Source organism: Camarhynchus parvulus, chromosome 2 (genome assembly GCF_901933205.1).
Source record: "Camarhynchus parvulus chromosome 2, STF_HiC, whole genome shotgun sequence".
Lineage (NCBI taxonomy): Eukaryota > Metazoa > Chordata > Aves > Passeriformes > Thraupidae > Camarhynchus > Camarhynchus parvulus.
The window spans coordinates 560,447-566,446 of NC_044572.1; the positions used below are offsets into that span (position 1 = coordinate 560,447).

The 6,000-nt window shown below is 56.1% G+C and overlaps 1 protein-coding gene across 1 annotated transcript in view; it reads right to left on the minus strand.

Moving 5' to 3' along the window:
• Window positions 1-5,610, minus strand: part of SCAP (SREBF chaperone) — a 61,085-nt gene extending 55,475 nt beyond the window's left edge. Inside the window, 1 exon segment of the mRNA XM_030971501.1 lies at window positions 5,408-5,610. The gene's annotated coding sequence lies outside the window, so the exon portion shown is untranslated.
• Window positions 5,611-6,000: the final 390 nt, after the last annotated feature.

Here is a 6,000-nt window from a genome sequence, read left to right on the forward strand (position 1 = left end):
CCACAGGTGTCACACAGGGTTTGGTTTGGTTTTCCCTGGCCCCCTCCCTGCTATTTAACCCCTTCTGCTCCCAGTGGGCACAGCCAGCCCCAGAGGGGGATGTGGAGCCATGGCATTGCTGAGGCTGGAGAAGCCCTTGGAGTCCATGGAGTCCAAGTGCTCCCAGGGCTGCCAAGGCCACCACCAGCAATTGCCACACTCAGACTTTCACCTGCCCCTTCCCACACACACAGGAGGTCACCAGGTTCCTTTAATTAGGGATTACACCTCATCAATTAGCCTCATGCCTGCAGCTGGCTATTTTTGCTTGAACCCCAAGCTCACCAGTGTCCTTCCTCACCACCAGCCCAATTTCAGGCCATGTTTAATTGCTCAAACCCATTTCTCACTCCTGAGTCACACGTGCTGCCCTTCCCTGCTTTATGTCATTTACAACTTGAATGTGCACAGTTTGTTCTGGCACTTCAGTGGTGAGAGAGCCCCCAGAGCCCCCCAGTGCCCCCTCAGGGATGAGAGAGCCCCAGAGCCCCCCTCAGAACACCCAGGCCCATTAACACAGCTGTTACTGCTGCTCTGAATGCATTCATTTTTCCATCACAGACTGGCACCTTCTTAGGTTTGGAGTTTATTTCAATTGCACCTACTCAAGACTCTTATTTGGATAAAAATCAAACCTTAGAGGATTCATGGCCACAGCTGCTTTCCTGCAGCCAGAAACAGCCCTGGTATCCTATCGTGGGAAGAGCAAGCTCACCTTGCCAAGGAGTACCTGTGGCAAAGCAGCACCAGCCATTCTGCACTCCTGCTCCTTGCCAGGTGCTTTTCAGCCATGTCCCACCTGCTGCAGGATTTTGGGGTGAGCATTACTGCCCATTCTCCTTGTCCCACTCCCACCCACACCCACTGCTGTCTTTCCTCCAGGCTTTAGGAACATCACTGACTTTCCATGTCTCAAAGATGCCTCCTGAAGCTTTCAGGTTTTTTTTAGTTTGTGCTTTAAGCACACAGACAGAAATCCCTCCCTAAAACGACAGCTTGCAAAGCTGCTCTTCCTTTTTGTAGCCTGCCACCAGCACCAGTTGCTCACCAAGAGTCAAAAGGTGCTGAACACTCCAGTTTTGGGGATGCCACACATCAAGTTCTCCTCTCTGCTCTTTCCTTTACCACCTTTTGCCATTCCCAGAATAACTGTGCGTCCCTGATGCCCTCTGACAGCCAGGTTTGATTTTTATCTTAATCCTGCCTTTGTGGCCTTGCTGCTGTTCCAAAGAGGAATGGCAGCACCTCTGGCTTTGAATCACCCTGCCTGCAGGAGTGCTGAAGATAAATCAGCACTGCAAGGATTCCTGCCCAGCTCCAGGTTTGCCTGGGAAGCACCCGGAGCCATTCACCATCCCAAGGAGCCCAGTGGAGATTCTCTCTCTTCCTCAGTTATCTTCCAGCTCAGCAAACCAGGATCTGAGCTGAGCACAGCTCCTGCCCTGCTCCTCTCTCCAGGGCTGGGGCTCCTCTCCCTGCACAGGACATTTCCTGCCTCAAAACTCTCCTTCAGAACAGAAATCAGCATCGGTGGTCAATGATCAATATTAGGAAATCAAACCCAAACCAGCCTGTTTAAAGCAGGCAAACACATTCTGTCTGCGAGCTTTGGTGTTTATTTCTGAAACAGACAAACTCAAAATTCAAATCCATGCCTGAATACCTGAACTGCACCTTCTCTGCACCTCTTATTAAGGGATGTGCCACCAGAGATGCTTCAGCCCGCAGTCTGGCAGGGCAGGGGCAGTTCAAGGGGACTGTAACACCTGCAGGGGTGCCCAGGATGGGCAGACACTGTCTGTGGAAGCACCTGGAGCTCCTTTCCCAGCCCTGCTGTGCCAGGAGCAGACAGCAGCTCCCCAAAACCCTTCCCAGGTAAAACCACCGTGCAGAACTCTGAGCAGAACTCTGCATTTTCCAAACCCAAAGCCCGTTGGGGTCCATTTGCCTTCTCCTGGAAGAAAACCCCTCCAAAACCCCTCAGAAACACCTGCTGAGCACCTTTAACCACCCTGCAGCCCAGCCCAGCCGGCACTGCCAGGGGTTTCCTGACTGAAACTAGAGCTGGGTCACACACAGTTTATCCCTTCAGCACCACCATTTCCCAAAAACACCTCGTGGAAACACGAACCAGGAGTGTTCCCGTTCCAGAGGGAGGGCTGGGTGCAGCACCAGCTGGGCTCCTGCTCAGTGAAGGGTTTCCACAAGCCCTGGATTTGGCAGGGAAGCAGAAGCGTGCCCTTGGCTCTCTGGGGAACACGTTCCCATTTCCACACAGACCCAGCCAGGGCTCCAGCCCTGTTTCCAGCCTGCCTCTGGAATTCTGGAAGCTCTGGTGTCAGGCATGGCACCACCAGGGATCCCCTCACAGGCAGGATGTGCAGGATGACAAGAGGGAGACAAACCCCCCAGTTCTGACCATTAATCCATGCAATAAAAAGCAAAAATGAAGACATAACCATGAGCATGCATGGCCCTGCATGGCTCCCTCAGAAACAACCCCCAAAGCTGTGCTCAGGACAGCTCCCACGGCTCAGGAGTCTGCACCCCCAGACCCTGGGGCTTGCACAGGGCCCCCAGAGGGACACAGCAGCTGTAAGGTGATGCACCTGCCTGGGATTGGCTTTCCACAGGTTCTGGGTCACGGCAGGGCAGGGCAGGGCTGAGCACACCAAGCGCCAGGGCTGCCAGCCCCCAGCAGGGACGCTGGGCACCCCCAGCAGCGCACACAACCAAACATTTTCCTTTCTAGTCACCACCAGCTAGGAAGCCAGGCCCAGGAAATCAGTGCACTCTTTCTTCCAGATGGAGAAACGATCCCAAAACTCCTCTGTGAGGCAGCAAGTCCCCCAGTCTGACTGGGACATTGTCCTTTGTAAACAAACCAACTATTATTCCTTCACCACAATGCTCCACACAAGATTAATTCAGATTTAAGAACTGCAATCCTGCTCCCCTCTCCACTGCCCACCACGCTCTCACTCCAGCTGAATTCACTCTTTTCCTGGCAGGAGAACTTTACTTTTTCCCAGTTATGCCAAGGCTGTTCTGAGCCTTTGGGGCTGGGTTTTCACCTGAGGACATGAATTAAAAGGTTCCCTCCAAGACAGCCACCCTGAGTTCCCTGCTCTGGTATCTTGGATGTGAGCAGTGACACTCCCAGACACAGGAACAGCAGCTGCACCACCACAGAACTGCTCAGTTCCTTCAGCCTTTCCTTCTCACCCTTTAATGCTCTGCACCAGGGGGAGAGGGGGATTCAGAGGAGTTATAATCACAGATATGAGAGCCAAGGAAAGCTGCTTCCACCCCTCCTTCCAGTCCCACCAGTCCCATGTGCCAGCAGCCCCTCCGTGCTGCCCAGCACAGGGACTGTGCCCCCTGTCCCCCAGAGCCCCTGGAGTGTCCTGGGGAAGGGGAGGAAGAGGAAGGTGCCTGCAGCTGCCTGGCCTGGAAAGGATTCCCAGGAGCTGCTGCTCCTCACCAACTACATTCCACTGCAGGCAGGTAATGCTATTTTTGTTCCTCGAGCTGTACCTGTTCTACTTTTTAAATTCTCATCAGAGAGGGAAAAAAATGGAGTTTTTGGTGCATAATGATCCAAGCTCTGACGCCAGACAGGCCCAGCAACCCCCTGACTGAAAACAGTGTTGAGTAACTCAGGGAGAGCCTGACTAATTCATTCATCATAGGATTCTGACACTTAAAATACTATTTTAATGCTCCTGAGACAAACCCTGATTGTTCAGGGCTCTTTTGGGATGCTATATTTGAATCCTGATTGGAAAAATAAACCATGCCAAGTTGTACCTGGAAACACGGAGCTGTGCCACACGTTCAGGGGACATCCCGGGGTGTTTTCCTCCCTTCCCAATCCCAGCTAATCTGCTTTCTGCATTACACAACAGCTCGTGTAATCCCAAATTTACCACCGGAGTCCTGCCCTCACAGCTCTGCTTTCACAGAGAGGGAGCTCACCCTCATCTCTGCCCCTTGAATGAAAAGCAACTTGGTTTGCCTTTCAACAACCCGGAAAAACACGTGGATGCTGCATTCAGGAAATTCTGGCACTGAGGCCAAAATCGTTCCGGAGCCCTTTCCTCGGGATTCTCCCCAGCACAGCCCCACAACTGCTCAGCATTCCAAAAGCCCCTCACTAGTTAGATCACAGATAATGTAGAGATGTTCATTCTGACTCACACGAGGAAGTAGACTCCTAAATTTTGGGCAAGCGCCAAAGGTCACGATTCAGGGGGCGAGATAACTGAGTGAGCACAGAGGCAGGTCCCCAGAGACCCAGAGCAGCAAAGCCCTCTGGTTCTGGGGGGCTCAGTGACCTGCACAAACCCATGGAGCATTTCACTACCAGTCCCAATGTTCCCTTTACATGTTCCATCTCTGTAATCCTTTCCCTAAAATGCAGAGCAGCAAAGCCCTCTGGTTCTGGAGGGCTCAGTGACCTGCACAAACCCATGGAGTGTTCCTCTCCAGTCCCACTGCTCCCTTTACATGTTCCATCCCTGTAATCCTTTCCCTAAAACCCAGAGCAGCACACCCGGAGGGTCTGGTTCCAGGGGGCTCGGTGACCTGTACAAACCCATGGAGTATTTCACTGTCAGTCCCACCGTTCCCTTTACATATTCCATCCCTGTAATCCTTTCCCTAAAACCCAGGGCAGCAAAGCCCTCTGGTTCCGGAGGGCTCAGTGACCTGTACAAGCCCATGGGGTATTTCACTCAAGTCCCACGGTTCCCTGTTCCATCCCTGTAATCCTTTCCCTAAAACCCAGGGCAGCACACCCGGAGGGCTCAGTGACCTGTACAACCCATGGAGTGTTTCACTGCCTGTCCCACCGTTCCCTGTTCCATCCCTGTAATCCTTCCCCCAGAACACTCTCCTGCTCCTGCAGCAGAGGCGATCAAGCCCTTCTCTCCTCTCTCCCTGCTCACTCTGCACCTCTGAGGCCCCAACCCTTCTCCATCTCTGCCCATTCCCGCCTACTGCCCAGGTTCCCGGGCAGGTGACGGTGATGGCCCCGCGGGACGGGCAGGGCAGGCTCGGGCAGCACCGAGCGCAGTCCCCGAGAGCCCCGGCACAGAATCCTCACGGCACCGACCAACCCCGGAATAAAACACTCCGCGTTCCCCCGTTCCCTTCCCGAATACCCCACTCCGCGCTCCCGTCCCGCACTCCTCACCGATCGTGCCCCGGTAAAAGCGGGGATGCGGGCCGGAGGGGAGGCCGGGGGTGCGGGGGAAGGAGCGCGGCCCCGAGCCCCCGCCAGGGGAAACTGAGGCAGGGCAGGGGTGGTGAGGGGTTATTCCCGCGGCCGATCGCGCAGCCCCCGCCCGCCCCAGGCCCCTCTCACCTCACCGGGAAGCGGCTCCTTCCTCACCTCCGCCCTTTGACCTCCCAGCAGCCGCGGCTCTCGTGCTTCGTGGGTGGGGGTTCTTCCAGCCTTTTTATTTTTTAGCGCAGGATGTCGTGGGCTCTGTTAGCTGCAAGCCCGCGTTAATCCCGAGCCTTTCCGCCCGTTCCCGGCCCGGTTTCTCCCACCCCCTCCCGCCCTCCCCCCGCTGCCGCCGCCGCCGCCGGGCCCCGACCGCGCGCGCGCAGCGCCGCACGCCGGCCGCACCCCCCGCCGTCAGCGTGGCCACGCCCACGCCCATCCGACCACGCCCCCAAGGGAGCATTAGCCCCCAATATGGGCTTTATTTGCATGGCCACGCCCACACGGCGCGAGACACGTCCTTATTTGCATAACCACGCCCCAACCACAACCCCTCTTTTCAGCGGCCACGCCCCCTAACCGTCCGGCCGCGCCCCCGGAAGCGGCGCGGAGGCGGCGGGAGCACGTGGAGCGGGGCCCGGGCCCTGCAGCGGGCAGCACCGTGCGAGCACAACCGGGCACCGGCCGCGCTGGGTTTCGGGGCAGAGCGGAGCCGGCCCGTGCAGCCGGGC